A 20,681-nucleotide genomic window follows, 5' to 3' on the forward strand; every position below is an offset into this window, starting at 1 on the left:
AAAAAAAAAAAAGAGAGAGAGAGAGAAGTCCTGACATCTCTCATTATTTGTAATCAATTAATATTTATTATGCACCAACTATCCACACAATATAATTTGCAATCTTTTAAGAAAGAAGAGGCCATTGCCAGCCAGTTTTAAATGTGAGGCCTTCCATAAAGAGAAAGTACAACCTCTCAAACAGGCCTAACTGCTCCACTAGGTACAGGAGCCTCACTTCCCAGAGCCCATGGTACTTACAGGGCCAATGAAAATGTTGTCATTTCTTTTAAAATCAGAAGAAAAAAGATGAACTTTTAGTTCAAGTAAAAAGAAATTTAAGACATAATGTGTTTATCTTTATAACAATGAAATAATAATTTATTTGTTCTATCGTATTTTTTTATGGAAGAAGGGACTCATGAAGGCAAGTGTCTGTAAGGGCTCACAAAAGTCACAATGTGGCTGAGTGTTTTAGTCTCGGGTATTTTAAGGAGAGCATACAGAGTTGCTACGACAACACAGATATTAGAACATTCCCATCATCACAGAACGTTCTTTTGGACAGTGCTATTTGTTGGAGTTGGTTTTGGGAAAAGAGGAGTCCACTCTTTCAGGACTCTGTGAAATGCAAGGCCGGTTTGGGAAGTATGCAGACTCTTGCACAGACATTTTTTTTGTTGTTTTGTTTTTGTTTTCTACAGCTTCCCAGTTATTCAGTTACTCTGTTCTTTTCCAAATTTCCCAAACCAAACTTGGTAGGAAACCAACTATTGGTTGATACTACCCTGCCCTTCAGGGAAGCCAGGCCTTTGGGACTTGTGAAGGGCCGGTAAATCCTACCCTTGATTCACCTGAGGAAGTGCAGAGGCTTTCCCCAGGATCTAGAGTAGTCTTCACGTCAGAAAGTGTTTATTTGCATCACTGATTTGTTTAGGTTTTTCTCCTTGCCAAAATGGCTCAAGCTCTTCCCAAATTGTACCTGACTTCTTAAATTGTGAACCTACTCAAAGGTGCCTTTTTGATCTCCAGGGCATAATTGTCCAAAGCAGTCCAGCTAGACAACACCCCTAATGCATGTGTCTGTAAATCTTATGTCAGTTAGCAAGTTTGTTTCCAAGAACCTTACTGGGATGCTCAGGTATGGGTTGTGGAGTCAAGTAACTCAACAGCTAGCTTTTCTCCAGTGCCCTGACACCTGCTAACACCCACATGACCATATTAATTCCCAGCCTGGAGCAAGTTTTCACAGTTATAAGATAAACGCTCTTAAAAAACAGAGTTGATCATTGAGATAATAACACCTTTTTAATTAGGGAGGTACAACTCAGCACCAATAATACACATGGAAACTAATGTGTGTGCAGCTGTCATAGGGGCTGTAATTACGTTGAAGACTTCTGGTGACATGCCAGGTGAAGAGAATGGAGAGTCATAGTGTTCTGCCCCTGACATCACTTGGAAGCCTCAAAACGCATGGATAGCTTTGGGCAGCTATTATTCATTAACGAGGATCGAGATCCTGTTTTTCCATTTATAAAGGGAAGGCAGGGGAAGGGAAAAGACAGGAAAAATCTATAAATAAAACTGGTATGACTTGGTTAACCTCCACCAACAACAACAAAACTTATATAAAAATATTTTACCTCAGCTTCTTAAAGTTCAAGCAAATCCATTTGATGGCTTTGGGAACCCAAGAGCAAAGTTTGGAATCTTGCTACTAAAGGATCCAAGAATTTCTTCTTCAATGGCTGAGTAAACTATCCTACAATTTCTGAATCCAACTCCAAAGAGCAAGATAGTTGAGGCACAGTGCTGTGCACAGGAACTGTGGTGTTGTCTATTTTTAGTTCTGAAAAGATCTCAATTCCACACTCCCCTGGAGTTGAACACTTTGGCAGAGCTCTTTCTTCTGCACTCTGAGGAGGTAGAGAGGGCAAGTAAGCTTACAAAGGCCCTGATCCTCCCAACAAGAGATTTAAGAATCATCCATGGGGCACCTGGGTAGCTCAGTCAGTTGGGCAGCTGCTTTGGACTCGGGTCATAATCCCACAGTCCTGGGATCAAGCCCTGCATCGGGCTCCCAGCTCAGCTGGGAGTCTGTTTCTCCCTCTCTCTCTGCCACCTCCACCCACACACCCACCACTCATGCTCACTCACTCGATCCCATTCTCTGAAATAAATAAATAAAATCTTAAAAAAAAAAAAAAAAGAATCAACCATAATGTACAGAAGAACACTAAAAGACTGGGGAAAAATAAAGTCTAAAAATAACATCTTTGGGTGCCTGGGTGGCTCAGTGGGTTAAGCCGCTGCCTTCAGCTCAGGTCATGATCCCAGGGTCCTGGGATCGAGTCCCGCATCGGGTTCTCTGCTCAGCGGGGAGCCTGCTTCCTCCTCTCTCTCTGCCTGCCTCTCTGCCTGCTTGTGATTTCTCTCTCTGTCAAATAAATAAAAAATAAAATAAAATAAAATAAATAAAAATAAAAATAACATATTTAATTCTTCTTTTTAAAAGCTAAAGTGTGGGGCGCCTGGGTGGCTCAGTGGGTTAAGCCGCTGCCTTCGGCTCAGGTCATGATCTCAGGGTCCTGGGATCGAGTCCCGCATCAAGCTCTCTGATCAGCAGGGAGCCTGCTTCCCTCTGTCTCTCTCTCTGCCTGCCTCTCCATCTACTTGTGATTTCTCTCTGTAAAATAAATAAATAAAATCTTTAAAAGAAAATAAAATAAAAGCTAAAGTGTCCTGGGCGCCTGGGTGGCTCAGTGGGTTAAGCCGCTGCCTTCGGCTCAGGCCATGATCTCAGGGTCCTGGGATCGAGTCCCGCATCAAGCTCTCTGATCAGCAGGGAGTCTGCTTCCTCCTCTCTCTCTCTCTGCCTGCCTCTCTGCCTGCTTGTGATCTCTCTCTGTCAAATAAATAAATAAAATCTTAAAATAAAAAATAAGCTAAAGTGTCCTAACCAGAACCTAACACAAAAGGCAGTTAATTCTCCTTTAAATTATCACTCTCTGGGGGCGCCTGGGTGGCTCAGTGGGTTAAGGCCTCTGCCTTCGGCTTGGGTCGTGATCCCAAAGTCCTGGGATCAAGCCCCGCATCGGGCTATCTGCTCAGCGGAGAGCCTGCTTCCCCCTATCTCTCTGCCTGCCTCTCTGCCTACTTGTGATCTGTCTGTCAAATAAATAAATAAAATCTTTAAAAAATAATAAAAAATAAAAAAATTATCACTCTCTGATATTATTTCATAATGCAAATAATTTGTTGTTTTTCATTTTGGAAAAAAAATCATTTCAGCCAACCACGGTAGTTGAGCGTGAGGTCCCAACCACAACAGAGCAGAGGACAAGCTCAGAGAGCTTAGATGACAGCCTCTGCCTTCTCCCCCTAGAGCAGGAGGCAGCAGACTTCCATGAAGGACCAGATAGTAAATTCTTTAGTCTCAGTGTATGGTCTCTGTCACAACCCTTCAACTCTGCTGCTGGAGTACAAAAGCAGTGATAGACAATATGCGGACAAATGAGCATTGTCTGTGTTCCAAAAATTTCATTTACAAAAATAGACGGTGGGCAGGATGTTCCGTACAAGCTATAGTTTGCCTGCCCACTTTTCTAGACTACTGGAATAATGTGCGGAGCTTTTAAAACCACTAATGCCGGGCACCTGGGTGGCTCACCCAGTGGGTTAAAGCCTCTGCCTTCGGCTTGGGTCATGATCTCAGGGTCCGGGGATGGAGTCCCGCTAGGAGTCCCGCATTGGGCTCTCTGCTCAGCAGGGAGCCTGCTTCCTCCTCTCTCTCTCTGCCTGCCTCTCTGCCTACTTGTGATCTGTCTGTCAAATAAATAAATAAATAAATAAATAAATATCTTTAAAAAAACCAGCAACAACACTAATGCCCAGGTACAACCTCAAATAAGGACACCTAGTCATGTGGAAAGCCACAACATGACAAAAACTGTCCAAATTAAGCTTTAAAACTAAACTATAGAAATTAAGAATCAAGCTATAGAAAATAAAACAATGCAGGGAACTTTTCATAAATTCTCATGTATATTCCAGAGATATTTATATTTTGAAAAGTATCAAACAACAACAAGATGCTATGAGGGCACCTGGGTGGCTCAGTTGGTTGGGCGGCTGCCTTAGGCTCAGATCATGATCCCAGGGTCCTGGGGTGGAGTCCCACATCCGGCTGTCCCTGCTCTGTGGGGAGCCTGCTTCTCCTTCTCCCTGTGCCTGCCACTCTCCCTGCTTGTGCTCTCTTACTTTCTGTCAAATAAATTAGTAAGATTTAAAAAAAAAAAAAAGAACAAGATGCTATGAAAATGGAATAATCAGAGGAAAGGCAAGAAACTATACATGAAAATTGAGAGGCACCTGGGTGGCTCAGTTGGTTAGGTGTCTGCCTTCAGCTCAGGTCATGGTCCCAGGGTCCTGGGATCAAACCCTGAGTTGGGCTCTCCACTGGGTGGGAGGCCTTCTTCTTCTCCCTCTGCCTGCTGCTTTGCCTACTTGTGCGCTCTCACTCTCTCTCAAATAAATAAGTACAATCTTAAAAAAAAATTTTTTAAATACAATATAATAAAATCTAAAAATACAACATAGTAAAGTTTAAAAATTCAAACTTCAGTTAAAAACTCAACAGAGGATGTTGAAGATAAAATTGATGACATATTCCAGAAGTTCAAAAAAAATACACAGGGGGTGCCTGGGTGGCTCAGTGGGTTAAAGCCTCTGCCTTTGGCTCAGGTCATGATCCCAGGGTCCTGGGATCGAGTTCCGCATCGGGTTCTCTGCTCAGCAGGGAGCCTGCTTCCTCCTCTCTCCCTGCTTGCCTCTCTGCCTACCTGTGATCTCTGTCTGTCAAATAAATAAATAAAATCTTTAAAAAAATACACAGAAAATATAAAATCAAAAACAAAAGATTTTTATGATAAATCTCTCATATTCAACATCCCTCTAAAAAGAGTTCCAGGAAAAGAGAGAAAGGAAAGAGAAAGAAATTATCAAAGATACAATTCTTTCATTTAATTCAGTAGCAAAAATACCTGATTTTAAAATGGGCAGAACTGAATAAACATTTTCCCACGGAAGTCATCCAGATAGCTGAAGGTACTTGAAAACACACTCAACATCATCAGTCAACACAGAGATAAAAGACAAGATAAAGAGACAACAGATAAGTGTTGGTGAGGATGTGGATGTGGGGGAAACTTTGTACAGTTGGTGGGAGTGTACCTTGCCTCAGCCACTATGGAGGTTCCTCAGAAAAATTAAAAATAGAACTTTAATATGATTTAGCAATCCCATTCTTGGGTATTTATCCAAAGGAAATGAAAACAATATTGCTGAAAAGATAGCTATTCTCCCATGTTCATTGCAGTATTATTCACAATAGCCAAGATACGGAAATTATCTAAGTGTCCATCAGTGGATGAATGAATAAAGAAGATGGGAACTTTATAGATAATACATACATATGTGCATGTGAGCACACATGTACATAGGAGAATATTACTCAGCCATGAGAAGGAAGGAAATCCTGCCCTTTTAAACACCATGAACAGGGGCGCCTGGGTGGCTCAGTGGGTTAAAACCTCTGCCTTCGGCTCGGGTTGTGATCTCGGGGTCCTGGGATCGAGCCCCACATCGGGCTCTCTGCTCAGCTGGAAGCCTGCTTCCTCCTCTCTCTCTGCCTGCCTCTCTGCCTGCTTGTGATCTCTTTCTGTCAAATAAATAAATAAAATCTTTAAAAAAAAAAAAACACCATGAACAGAACTTAAGGGCATTATGCTAAGTGTGATAAGTTGGAGGAACACAAATATTGGTATCATTTGTATGTTGAATCTAAAAAGAACCGAGGGGCACCTGGGTGGCTCAGTGGGTTAAGCCTCTGCTTTTGGCTCAGGTCATGGTCTCAGGGTTGTGGGATCGAGCCCTGAGTCAGGCTCTCTGCTCAGCGGGGAGCCTGTTTCCCCACCTCCCTCTGTCTGCCTCTCTGCCTGCTTGTGATTTGTCTCTGTGTCAAATAAATAAATCTAAAAATTAATTAATTCGTTAATTAATTAAAAAGAATGGAACTTGTACAGAAACAGAGTGTAGAATGGTGGTTACCAGGGACTGGGAGGGGAAGAAACTGGGAAAAATCTGCCAAAGGGTACAAAGTTGCAATTAGGAAATGAATATGTTCTGAGGATCTAATGCACAGTGAAGAAATTACAGTCAATAATACTGTATTAAGGGGCACCTGGGTGGCTCAGTGGGTTAAAGCCTCTGCCTTCAGCTCAGGTCATGATCTCAGGGTCTTGGGATCAAGCCCCACATCAGGCTCTCTGCTCAGCAGGGAGCCTGCTTCCTCTCCTCTCTCTCTATCTCTGCCTGCCTCTGATCTGTCAAATAAATAAATAAATAAAATCTTTTAAAATAATAATAATACTGTATTAAATACTTCAAATTGCTGAAAATCTAGATTTTAAATGTTCTCAAAACAAAAAAGAAATTATAATTATGTGTTGTGATAGTAGTAGCTCATCCTAGAATGGGGATCTTATTGTGATATACACATGTACTGTTTAGTTGGTTGTGTTTTGCTGGTTAAGATGCATGGGGTTGAGCAGAATGAGTGTGGACTTTGTCATCACAACTTGCTAACTCTGTCCCTCCCATGATTTACTTTCTCTCCTAAAGACACACTTTCATCACCCTTAAACGGAAGGTCATTACATGAATCTTATGGGCATTTTTAAGATTTGGTGAGGACTGGCACCTAATACTCAGCCAGAACGTGGTAAGTGGTAGCCTGCAATATTATTTGTGTCCTTCTTATTGGCGCTAAGGGCTTTAAGGTCTCTAAATATCTTCCTTGTCTTTCTGTGAACTCCAAGTATTCTTCACAATACTGGATGCCCTGCCCCTGAGGGGACCTCTCACCTGGAAGCCCTTTCCCATTCCTCATGCCTAGGCCTCGCCCCTGTACGTGATGGTTCAGCAGTTCCTGGGTGCATCCTGCACATGTGTATTTTGTTTGTTTTGTTTTGTTTTGCTTTTTAAAAAATGTTTTGTTATTTATTAATTTGCCAGGGAGAGAACGTGTGTGTAAGCAGGAGGAGCAGCAGGCAGACCAGGCAGAGGGAGAAACAGGCTCTCTGCTCAGCAGGGACCCCAGTGTGGATCCCAGGACCCTGGGATCATGACCCAAGCCAAAAGCAGACCCTTAATGACCGAGCCACCTGGGTGTCCCTGAACACGTATATTTTCAAAATGCTACCTGGGTATTTCTGTTAGGTGGCCTTTAACTCCCTTCTTTGGGCTACTCTTGGCAACAGTTTCTAGAAAGCCAATTTCTCATTGATCGCTGGTCTCACCCACTGGCACGACAAGGAGCTGCACTCTGGATCACCGCCTTAGACTCACGGTGATGGCAGCTAATGCTCTGCTTAGCATAAATCAGGCACTGTTCTAGGACCTTCACTTCTATTAGCTCATTTAAGCCTCACAACACTAGCGATGCTGTTGGCTACCAGGCTATCTCACTTTTTACCAAGAAAGAAACCAGTAAGTGGCAAAGCCTAGATTTAAACCCCACTCAAACTTACAACCCCTGCCCTATAGAGCTTCACACGATGAGCTTCAGGAGACCTCAGGAGTCACATATTTCTTTATGGTCAAACCAAACCCAGTCACCATGCTGACCACTTCTGCCTTGGTCCATCTGGGTCCACCCCCAACCTCAGACCTCTCATCTTCTTGGTCTGCTCAGCTACATACATTCTGGAAGCCAGACTGCAGATCTGTGTTTTCTCCCAATCCCCCACACCTTCATTCAGTCTCTCCCTCCAGAAAACTCAGCAGCTCCCTCCACTCCATGTTGGGTCAGATGCCTTTGTATGCCCTTCCCAACTCTGTGCAGCTCTTGGTCACTGAATTTACTGGATGGTATTAGGATGGTCTGTATGTGCTTCTGTCTCCCTCAGCAGAGAGTTCACTGAGGTCAGAAGTACATTTTAATCATCTTTAAAAGAAAAAAAGGATTTTATTTATTCATTTGAGACAGAAAGAGGGAGGGAGAGAGAATGAGCAGGGGGAGCTTCAGGGAGAGGGAGAAGCAGACTCCCCATTGAGCAGGGAGCCCAACTCAGGGCTTGGTCCCAGGACCGCAGATCATGACCTGAACCAAAGGCAAACGCTGAACCAACTGAGCCACACCAGCACCCCTGTTTTACTCATCTTTGATTCTCTGATGCCTCATATAAGATGTGGCAGAAGACACATAAAACTTTTTGTTGAATAAACAACATCGGCTTCCATGACACCACCCTCAACCTTCCAGCACAGACTTACTAACGCAGCTCTGGAGGAGTCTGAGGCAAGAAGGAACATCCCATGGGCCCCTATTTAGACTCATTATTTTTTCCAACTTTCTCTTGGAAACCCTGCCCCAATATAATTATGCTTTGTTTTCACTTGTTCTGCAGGTGAGAAGCCAGGGTCCTAACCATCTTACGTAATCTGCAATAGATATGCTCCCATTCACATCCCAGCTTTCCCAGCAAGAATCTATCCTAAATTCTCCCTTTTCCACCCTACCTGGTCTTAATCATAGGGAACCTATGACAGCATGCAAAATGGGGTCCTGGAAGTTTGAAATGGGGGCTCCAGAAAAAAATAGACTTGTGACATGCTGAAACACTTCGTGGTTATCCACATCAAGGTTGCAGATAGAAGCACTCTTGCCTCTATTTTTCAAACGTCGAGGCCTTCAGAATTAGTTGTTCCTAGGGAAGTGCAAGGCGGCACAGAAGAGGAGGTGAGGAAAAACTGCCAAGGGGAATCACACAGTGCTCAAGGACAGAAATAAGCCAAATGAGGAGAAACACAGAATGGCACTTGCCTTTCAGTTTCTCCTTTAGACTTCATTATCAATAAAGATATTGTCCTATAGGGACAAGGGACACCTGAGTGGCTCGGTTCAGTTAAGTGTTTGACAGTGGATTTTGGCTCAGGTCATCATCTCAGGGTTAGGAGTTCAAGCCCTACATTGGGCTCTGCACTGAGCATAGCGTCTGCATGTGGATCTCTCTCTCTCTCTCTCTCTCTCTCTCGGCCCCTCCCCCTGCTTGCTCACACACACACTTGCACTCTTTGTCCCCTCTAAATAAATAAAATCTTTTTTAAAAAAAGGTATTTTCCTATAATTCCTGTTCATCCCCTAGAACACTTATGATCTTTTCCAAGATTACAAAATATACCATCAACAAACCTCATCTGCCGTCATTCTCACAATGCACCCCCCCCCAAGTTACACCAGCTTAGCTCAGTGTTTGTCTCACCAGTCATTTTGGCACTGTTAAAATGTGCCACTGAAATGACTTTGGTGGCAAACACAAAGTAAAGTCCTTAAAGTATTCCTCAGTATAAAACAATGCATTCCTCTTCCACACAATATAAAATGTGCTAAGAACCAGGTTAAAATAAGAGTGTTCCAGAGGAGAATGGAAAGGGTATTCCTCAAAACTTCAAACGACTGCGTTTGACTTTCACCTTTGATACGGTGACTGCATGACAAATTGTATAAACCATAATAAGTAAACATCACACTGCAAGATTAAAGCCCCAAGTGTGAAGTATCATTAATCATACCAAACACTTATTTGCTTTTCTGTTGGCATCAAAATGTAATTGTTTCTCTGTGAGTTAAACGTACCTCATGGTACAATGCTGATTCAAATCTATGTAGTTGGCAACATAAAAGGGAAACTTATCATCTTTTGTCCATTGTAGGGACATGTTTTCCTCCAACCAAAATAATCAACTTGAATTAAAGTTTATTCTGTCCTCCTCTATCAACATTGCCAAACCCAGTGGTTCAAGTTTGAGTAAGGAAGAAAGAATGATCTCTGTTTGTTCAGTAGATTAATAAAAGCATAAGGTTTCAGGGGAAAGGGAATGTGCTCCCAAACACATTTGAAAATCTGAAAAAATGCTCAGATCTTCACCCCCAAATAATACACATTTATTCATATTCACCAATTTTTACACTTCTTTCCAGGGAGTTCTTGTCCACCCCACAGTCTATGAATGGTCCACAGGTTGAGAAATCACACATTAGAACAAAAACTTCATGAAGTACAGAAATTAAATCACTTCTATTTCTTTTTTTTTTAAGATTTTATTTATTTATTTCACAGAGATCACAAGTAGGCAGAGAGGCAGGCAGAGAGAGAGAGAGAGAGAGAGAGAGAGAGAGGAGGAAGCGGGCTCCCTGCTGAGCACAGAGCCCGATGTAGGACTTGATCCCTGGGATCATGACCTGAGCCGAAGGCTTTAACCCACTGAGCCATCCAGGCGCCCAAATCACTTCTATTTCTGATAGCAATAGTGGAACAGTCACTTAATTCTCATTATTAATGGAATATTGTCTTTTTTATTTAATTAGCTTCATATTACCGGAGATTAAAAATGGTAACATTTTGGGGCGCCTGGGTGGCTCAGTGGGTTGGGCCGCTGCCTTCGGCTCAGGTCGTGATCTCAGAGTCCTGGGATCGAGTCCCGCATCGGGCTCTCTGCTCAGTGGAGAGCCTGCTTCCCTCTCTCTCTCTGCCTGCCTCTCCATCTACTTGTGATTTCTCTCTTGTCAAATAAATAAATAAATAAATAAATAAATCTTTTAAAAAAATGGTAACATTTTGAAGTAGAAGTTGGTAATAAAAAGCCTTTTAGAAAGCAGCTTTGCAGATCCTTCTTTAACTGACCCCTTACAAAGAGCTCGTCCATAAAGTTGTGCAAACCATCTATTTGATAAGCAGTTACTATCTAAAATATGTAAGAAGGAAACTCACACAACTCAACAGCAAAAAGACAAATACTCATATTTAAAAAGAGGCAGACAACCTGAATAGACACTTTTCCAAAGAAGGCGTGCGCAGAGCCAACAGGTACAAGAAGAGGTGCTCAGCCTCACTAATCGTCAGGGAAATGCAAACCAAAACCACAAGAAGTGGGTGAAATTAGGGAATGTTTAAACTGAAACAGGATATTTGTATAATCTCAAATATTTCTCAAATACAAAGAGAAAAATAACAAAGGTGGAGAAATCCGGCCCACAGTGCCTTCAGTAGGGGCTCAAAGTTAACATCAGCAGTGAGAGGGCACACGGACATCATGTAGGCTTGACGTGATGCTCTGAGAGAAATGCAGCGACCTCCTGTGACATTCTAGCCCCAAACATGTAGTCTCATCTCATCACGAGAAAACACCAGACAGCCCCACATCGAGGTAGATGCTACAAGATAACTGACCAGCATTCATCAAAAGTTTCAAGGTCGTGAAAGACAAGGAAAGACAAAGGAATCATCATAGACCGGAGGATATTGAAGAGACACAACAGCTGTACGTGATGTGGGATCCTGGACTGGAGCCGAGAACGGAGAAAGGACACCAGGAAGAAAACTGGAGAAACCAGTATATTTTAGTTACTAGCCCTGCACCCATGTTAATTTCCTTGTTTGGCTGCTTGTCCTGTGATTAACAACCCAACTTGTCAACAGGAGGGGAAGCTGGGGAAAGCTGCACTATTCTTGGAACTTTTCGATAAGTCTAAAATGATTTCAAAATAAAAATAAAATAAACCCTAGGGTTTTAAAGCCTTCTGTCCATGAAGCTGCCATTTTTGTCGTGTTCCCCAGAGACCAAAGACTCACTTCCTTGTTTAGTCCTGAGAGAGCAAGTCACCTCCCTCTCTGGCAGCCCTGCTCATGCCCATCTCAAGTCTGATGTTTGCCTCCTCAGAGTTCAGCCTTCAGACTGCAAACATTTGGCACTTCCTGTATGCTAGCCCCTGTATAGAAGGCCCCTGTGGCCCCTGCCCTCTCAAAGCTTCTGTTACAAATTCAACTTATGTCAGCCACTACTTAAGTGAGTCATCACTCAAATTTTTAAATATTGTTATTTAAATATTGTTATTTAAATATTGTTATTTAAATATTATTCCTGTCTTTCCAGGATGGATCCAGGAGATGACTACCCTTTTGTCCTATACGGTAGAAAGAAATCCAGAGATAAACTAGTCTATGTCACTGTTCAGACTGTTGACATAACAGTTTATATTGGTTGAGCTAAACATTAAATTAGTGTTTCTCTGACTATCAGATGACCTCCAGGTCCTGCTTTCTAAGAAAATTGATCACTGAGCACATCGGCTACTTACAGCAATCGCAGAGACAATGTGATATTCACAGGGAAAAACAGCTTAGCGGGGATGCTTTGGCAAAAGCCTGGTGCATTCATTTTTTAGTGACTTAGAAATCACCACATCCATCATTACTTAAAGGAAAAAGAAAGAAAAACTGCAACAAACATCAGAGTACTTTTATAGAAACTCACTGACTTAGGCAACCATTGATGTATTTGTAACAAAACAAGAAAATATCAACAAGTCAAACTATGAGGAGCTTGGTGATCTGAACCCATGTCAGAGTTTCCCTGTTAAAGATTTCAAATTCTCTGCGTGCAAAATAAGAGTAATATCCACTTCCTATGCCTTCATGGGAAGCTTTGTACCATGAAATTTTATAAGGCAATGAGCCCTGGGAACTTTCATTACATATATTCTTCATCCAGGGGTGCCTGGGAGGCTCAGTCAGTTAAGCATCACCCTTCACTTCAGTTCAGGTCATGATCCCAGGGTCCTGGGATCGGGTCCCTCATGGGGCTCCTTGCTAAGTGGGGAGCCTGCTTCTCCCTCTGCCTGCCTCTATCCCTGCTTGTGCTCTCTCTCTCTCTCTGACAAATAAATAATAAATAAAATCTAAAAAATGTATATATTCTTCAACCATATCTCAGCTCTAAGAATTATTTTCCCACTTGAGCATGTCTTGATACCACAAAGCCTTTGAATCCTAAACTTTTTGTATGTACTTGAGAGAGAAAGAGAGAGAGAGAGAGAGTATGGGGTGGGGAGTAGGGACAGAGGCAGAGGGAGAAGCAGACTCCACTGAGCAAAGAGCCCCATGCAAGACTCAATCCCAGGACCCTGGGATCATGACCTGAGCGGAAGACAGCTGCTTAACTGAGCTACCCAGGTGCCCCTTAACTCTTCTTCTTCTTCTTTTTTTTTAAAATTAATTTATTTATTTTAGAGCTGTTACTCTCTCTGCTTGTGCATGTGTGCTCTCTCTGTCAAATAAATAAAATCTTTTTTTTCAAATAAATAAAATCTTAAAAAAAATAAATTATAGAATAAGGAAATTCATATATGCTACGGTCACTAAATTAAAGTGCAATTGTCTATTTTATTCTTTCTCAATTCTTTGTTATCACCTAGATCTTTCCCACTAGAAAATAAGAATGAGCCTCAAAATCTTTTGATCCTAAGTGGACAACAGTAAAAGAAAGAAATATGTCCGTGGCTCTCCACTTGCTTCTTATGAGGAAACTGGTTTTGACTCAGCTATTTTTTTTTTAACTGGAAGCACTTTGTCAAGCATATATCTCTTAGTATACCTGAAACTAATATCATGTTATATGTCAAGTATATCTCAATTTTTAAAAAACTTGAAAGAATGTATCTTGTATATGAGTCCATTGCATTTATGATTACAGAAAATTGCCAACCCTCATTAAATTAACACAGTTTGTATTTCTAGCCTTTTGGTCAATAAAGTCATCACACAGTCCCAGTTTATATAGTTAATTTGAATATAGGAAAGCTTGCACTTATAAGTATGTTTATTTTTTTTAAATTTTTAAAGAGTTTACTTATTTATTTGACAGACAGAGATTACAAGTAGGCAGGGAGACAGGCAGAGAGAGGGAAGCAGGCTCCCTGCCAAGCAGAGAGCCCAATGTGGGACTCCATCCCAGGACCCTGGGACCATGACCTGAGCTGAAGGCAGAGGCTTTAACCCCCTGAGCCACCCAGGTGCCCCTTTAAGTATGTTTAAAGACATAAACAACTCCATTTAGAATTTCTGCTGTAACACTAGTGATCCAATGGGAACTAACATCTAACTTTTGTGAATAGAGTGGTTAATGTCTAATTTGTATACATTGCAAATCATACCATTTACTTTCAAAATACTTGTAAGCAGTCTGTCTCAAGTCCTCAAGTAACTATACGCCTTCTTTTATCTTTTTAAAAATTTTTATAAGGATTTTTCTTTATTTATTCAACAGAGATCACAAGTAGGCAGAGAGGCAGGCAGAGAGAGAGGGGGAAGCAGGCTCCCCACCGAGCAGAGAGCCTGATGTGGGGCTCGATCCCAGGACCCCGAGATCATGACCTGAGTCAAAGGCAGAGGCTCAACCCACTGAGCCACTCAGGCGTCCCTTAAAAAAATTTTTTTTTTAAAAGATTCTTTTATTGATTTGACAGAAAGAGAGAGAACTTGCACAAGCAAGGGGAGAGGCCTGGGAGCCTGACCCAGGACTCGATCCCAAAACCCTGACATGACCTGAACTGAAGGCAGATGCTGAACCGACTGAGTCACCCAGGTGCCTTATACCCTCATTTTATAGTTTATGGGATTAACTCAACCCTTATCTGAGTAGTCCAAATGATGTTAATAATCAGGGGAACTAAGAAAAAGCTCCCAACCAGTGCAGGACTTATAGATTTCACATGATCACAAACATGTGAAAAACAGTAAAGCGGGTAAGACACTTTTCATATATCATCGCATTTATTCTTGAACAGTTCTGAGAAGGGATGATATATATATATTTTTAGATAAATCTTAAAAATATATATATATATATGGAAGCTGAGTCCCAGAGTAGCTGGGACTTGCCCAGGATCATACAGTTTATGTTCTTTTCATTATCCTACATTGTTGAAAAGGCTAATCTTTAATTCAAAGGACTTGGTTAGATTTTATTTCCATATTTCTGGTTAGCATCTAATAATAACTATAGATGGTTGCTTTTTTTAAAGATTTTATTTATTTATTTGACAGAGAGAGATCACAAGTAGGCAGAGAGGCAGGCAGAGAGAGAGAGAGAGGAGGAAGCAGGCTCCCTGCTGAGCAGAGAGCCCGATGCGGGACTCGATTCCAGGACCCTGAGATCATGACCTGAGCCGAAGGCAGCGGCTTAACCCACTGAGCCACCCAGGCGCCCTATAGATGGTTTTTGAACTCACTTTGTCAATATAGTGCTAGCCAAGGATCTTGGTTGTTTTGTGAGAGAACTCAACTTTCTACCTAGGAAAACCAGCTTGAGTCAGAGAAAGTGCTATGGAAAAGTGGGTTTCTCTTGTATTTGAAATAATACTGCCACCTTGTGGACTAATGGAGAGCTATCGGCGAAATTGAAACTGCATTAGGACAACTAAACCTATTAAGTTGAGAAACTGAATTAGGACAACCTAGCCTATTAAGTTGTCCTAATGCACAGTTTCAATTCCACCTGATTAAAATTCTCAATGGGCAATAAAGACAACTTCCAGAAATATTCTGAGCTGTAGATATCAGGAAAATAATGTAACCATTTTCTCTTGTACCCATTGATTAAACTGATTGGCACCTCTCTCTGCACAGTGATACAGGAGCCCCGCATAAAAAGGAATGCAGCCGAGCTCTATGCACTAAAATGCGGCAATCTCTAATAAACACGGAAGAGTAAGTATAATGTGCTCCTATTTGTTTAGAAGTGAGGGCACGCGCACATGTGTGTATAAACAGGTGTACAATACTTGGGGAAGAATACTGCATGGATTGCTTTCCTTACCTTCTGCTCCATCCTTCTGGGTTGCCTTCAGAACAACAGAGCTGCAAGGTTAAAACCCGTATTTCCCAGATTCCATTGCAGATAGCGCTCTGGATGTGAATTTGAGTTCCACCAATCAGATATCTTCACACGTGATTTGGAAGGAGGAGTGAGGGGAACGCCAGCTTCTTGTATGTTAGCAAGCTTCCTCTCCAGTCTGCCCAGGTGCTACCGATGTTCCCACACCCTTCATGAAGCTGCCCTAACAGGTACGGTGGGTGATCCTCAATGCTGATTATGGATCACTCTCCTTCCGCACTCACCAGGAGAGCTTCAGCTTTGACTTTCATGCCCTCCAACTGCATACCTAATACCCCATCTGTTGGTCACCACTGATCACTGGCCACTCCCCATCATTTCTTGACCCTTCTAGCTCCTGGCTTGCTGTCACGCTCTCCATCATGCCTCCTGTCATAATTCTGGGCTCTCTCACCAGCACCTTCCATGTGTCTCACTACCCCTAGCACACAAACTCCTCACACAAACCAACAGCCCATGTGTTTTCACTGTCTTTACTCCCTCATTATCTTATTTCCTTACTCACCCAGCTTGGATTCCTAGTCCATTATAGCCATATGACATAAATCTCAACAACTACCTTGTCCCTTTCTCGACTATTTTGCATTCACCAGTGAAAACTCCAATGCTGTTTGTCTGTGTCTCAAGGTATCTCACATCTACACCCTTAGCCAAATATGAATAGAAAAAAAAAAAACATGCAATCATGCTGATAGGCCTTGACAAAGGCCATGACATTAATTTCAGGTGGGCCCTTAGTGCTGCTAGTAGTTCTTCTTCATTCTCTAGTTCATCCATTCTCCCCAAAATAGTAATAACTAGCAGAAATATTCTATGTACTTTTACTTAATTCTCACAATCACACAACGTGATTTTTTTCTGATGAACAGATGAAGTAAATGCAAAATGGTAAAATAACTTGTCCAAAGACACATAGCTAGTGAGTGGCTAAGATTCAAACCCAGGCAGATGGCTCCAAGGTCTGAGCTCTTGATCTTTCTAGGAGTGTATCATGTCTTCTGTTCTCTCACTTCCAACACCTCTAACCTCCTCCTCCAACCTGGTTTAGTTTTACCATGTTTCCAATAAAAGTAACCAGTAAAGAACTTCCACAATCCCTAACCAACACACCTATACACCGTATTGTATCTGTGCTCATATATTTTGCCTTCCCTCTTCAACCATGCCCAAATTATTCATTCTCCTTTCTACGTCAACCCTTCCATTTGGGCAATGGACACCAAATCTCCTCCCAAAACATTACCCCACAAGTGGCCTCCCTCTCTCTTAGGTAACTGCTTTTACAGTCTGCAGGATTATCCCCATCAGCATCTGTTCTGTAATTTTTTCCAGTTTAGATCTCAAATGAATCACGGATCTCAAAACTTTTGTGCTAAGTGAAAGCCAGCTCGCCAATCCTAAATTCTGTATGATTCCATTCATATAAAATCATAGCAAATGCAAACCAATCTGTAAATCTATAGTGGCACAGAGGGTAGGTCAATGGTTGCCTAAGTGGGTGAGGCCTAGCTAGGGAGGGTTTACAGAAGGGCCGGAGGAAATTTTTACGTAGTACATATACTCATCCTCTTGCTTGCAGTGATGGTCTCATGAGTGTATGTCAAACCATAAAACTGAACTTCTAAAATGTGCAACTCATAGCATACCAATTATACCTCATTAAAGTTATTTTTTTAGAATACTTTTTGACCCCATATCCCATCAGCCATTGCCCAGTTTTATTTTTGCTTCCCTTTATGATAAAGTTCCCTCAAATAGCTGCCTAAACACACCATCTCATTTTCATCCCATTCCTTCTTTCTTACACTCCTCTTTCCCTTGCTTCATGTCAGTTAAACCAGCCACCTTGCTATTCTCAACTCACCAGACACACTTCTGCCTCAGGGTCTTTCCACCCCATCTTCTAAATATCAATAAGCATCTCTCTTCCTTTCCTTCCGGTCTTTGCCCAATTGTAGCCCCGGTGAGGCGCTCCCTCACTTCTCCTTAAAACTGCCAGCACCTACCCACCCCCAATAAAGTTTCCCATCTCCCTCCTCTGCCTGATTTTTCTGTCATTTATCACCATCTGACCTGCAGTATCTTTTGTTACCTGAACTCTACCTCTCCCAAGAATATTAGTTCCAAGAGAACAGGGATCTTGTCTATACTATTCATTGCAATATCAATTCCCTAACCTCTCGTATGTGTCTCAGTTAATTATCAGGATTACTGAATGTGTCTTTGGAGCTATTTGGCTGTGAATAAAGGAAACCATTCCCACTTACCTAAGCAAAAAGAATTTTTCTTTTTTTTAAGATTTTATTTATTTACTTGACACACAGAGAGAGAGAGAGAGATCACAAGTAGACAGAGAGGCAGGCAGAGAGTAGAGGAAGCAGGCTCCCTGCTGAGCAGAGAGCCCGACATGGGGCTCGATCCTAGGACCCTGAAACCATGACCTGAGCCAAAGGCAGAGGCTTAACCCACTGAGCCACCCAGGCGCCCCATAAGCAAAAAGAATTTATTAGAGGACTCCAAAGAGTCTCGTGGAGCCCAGAGGGAACTCCTAAGGTATAACCAGAAGGGAACCAGAGCTGCTGCAAACTATGATGGTTTTTCTCTTCTCTAGCCTCACCTGCTGAGGAAGGATGGCCTTGCCTTATTTTCTCTTGACTTAGGTTTCCTTCTCCTTTCTCCCTGCAGCTTTCTCTGCTGATAATCCAATTCCCAGTTACATCTCCCAGCTTAGACAGGGCTTGAGCTAGATATACGGCCCCTAGTCTAGTTCACTGCAGTCAGGGGAACGAGGCATGGAACCTAGTCACCAATAAGCGTCTTCGTGTCTGAGGTGAACATTTTGTTCATAGGAAAGACAATTTATAGTTACTTGTTATGTTTAGCTTTTGAAAACTTACCTGAAGGCTTTAGGTTTAACTTATAGATATTCCAACCATGAAACTAGTACATTTTATAATCACTTTCAAGGGGGCCTTTAATTCATGTTTGATAGAGTAAATTTCATTTGAATATACTAAATTTTAAATTTCTTTAAACAAACCCACTTATAGCCCAAATTCCTTTAAACAACTTAATAGCATTTATACGCTTAAAATATTTTTCTTCTAAATAGCACTTCAAATGCTTGATCCAACAAGCAAAACCTTCCCAAGTACTTAACTTTTTTTTTTTTAAAGATTTTATTTATTTATTTATTTGACAGACAGAGGTCACGAGCAGGCAGAGAGGCAGACAGAGAGAGGGGAGGAAGCAGGCCCCCCGCCGAGCAGAGAGCCCGATGCAGGGCTCAATCCCAGAACCCTGGGATCATGACCCGAGCCCAAGGCAGAGGCTTTAACCCACTGAGCCACCCAGGCGCCCCCCAAGTACTTAACTCTTATACATGTAATAAATTAAATGTACATTGAGTTCCTAAATTCTCTGGAACAGGTCAATATTTTTACAGGCTTAGTAACATTTTAAAAATACTTTCAACTAAAATTCAGAAGTCTTAAAATCTCTTAGCCATTTTAAATTAGAATCCAAAAACCAATGCTACATACCATCATATGCCTAAAATCCCAATTGTGTTCACATACTTTAAATAACAAATACCAGTTTGTCCCAATGAATATAAAAACTATTCTTGAAATTACCATGAAGAGTTGAGAGTTGCATAACCTTTTTGAAAATTCGTCTTCATTCTAGATTTCATCCAAGAACTATAGCACTCAATGAAGTCCTGTTACAAGACCAGTGCTCTAACCCCTGAGCTAAGGAGCCTCGCTTCAATGAAGTCCTGTTAAAAGAGAAGTACTAGGTTTGGCCCCAGAGGGCAGGCCACTCCCAGTGCCAGGATGAGGAACAACTCAAGCTTGAGGAATTCAAATATGGGCTTATCACTGTAGTTAATTCAGCATTAAATGAGAACACCAACAATGGAGAGCTGTGATGAGAATCGATTAAAATAATGTATGGGAAAACCCTTGTCACTTGTTACACACTTGTTGGCAGCCAGTTTTATTTTATTTTATTTTTTAAAGATTTTATTTATTTATTTGACAGACAGAGATCACAAGTAGGCAGAGAGGCAGGCAAAGAGAGAGAGAGGAGGTGGAAGCAGGCTCTCTGCTCGGCAGAGCATAGAGCCCGATGCGGAACTCGATCCCAGGACCCTGAGATCATGACCCGAGCTGCAGGCAGAGGCTTTAACTCACTGAGCCACCCAGGCGCCGTGGCAGCCAGTTTTAGACAGAATTTCAACTTCTAATTTTTACTAGTATACAAATTACCAGCATACTTACAAAGTTAAATATTTTCAAAAGCTTTTAAATACAGAATTTATTTAAATAAATTAACATTTTCAACATGAAGACCAAGTTTCTTACTGTCTCTAATCTCATAACTACTCAGGGAAGCAAACTCCTGCATTCTTATAAGCCACTGTGCTGTAGGTTTTCATAAATCAATTTAGGAAAGGGAAACTGGACCCTATTTTTGAGCACATGCCCCTTCCAGACCACAGAAATATTTTTGTCTGCCTTAAAAAGAAATCTAAATTCATAGAACTGAATTTTAAGAGGAGACTCTCATTACAGAATCTCCCTTTCACTAAGGGTTCTTCTACCACAAGCAATGTTTCCTTAGATAATTAACTACTTGAGGTGGAATAGGAATTGGGAGAAGTTGGGAGAGGTAGCAAATGTGAAATCAGTGACCTAATAGTCAGTAGCCAGTGACTATCCATCAGGAATTCATACATCTCAGAAAGATAAGAAGAAAATAAGAATATCTTTATAAAAATATGATTTATATCGTCCTTTAAAAAAACAACTATTTTTCAAAACAAGCTACTCTAGCTTCCAGTTCTAAAACACAGGATTATGGAGATTAGAGAAACAAAACCTAAATACAGATTACAGAAA

The sequence above is a fragment of the Mustela putorius genome, unplaced genomic scaffold (assembly GCF_011764305.1).
Source record: "Mustela putorius furo isolate JIRA1106 unplaced genomic scaffold, ASM1176430v1.1 tig00537350_pilon_pilon_pilon, whole genome shotgun sequence".
NCBI lineage: Eukaryota > Metazoa > Chordata > Mammalia > Carnivora > Mustelidae > Mustela > Mustela putorius.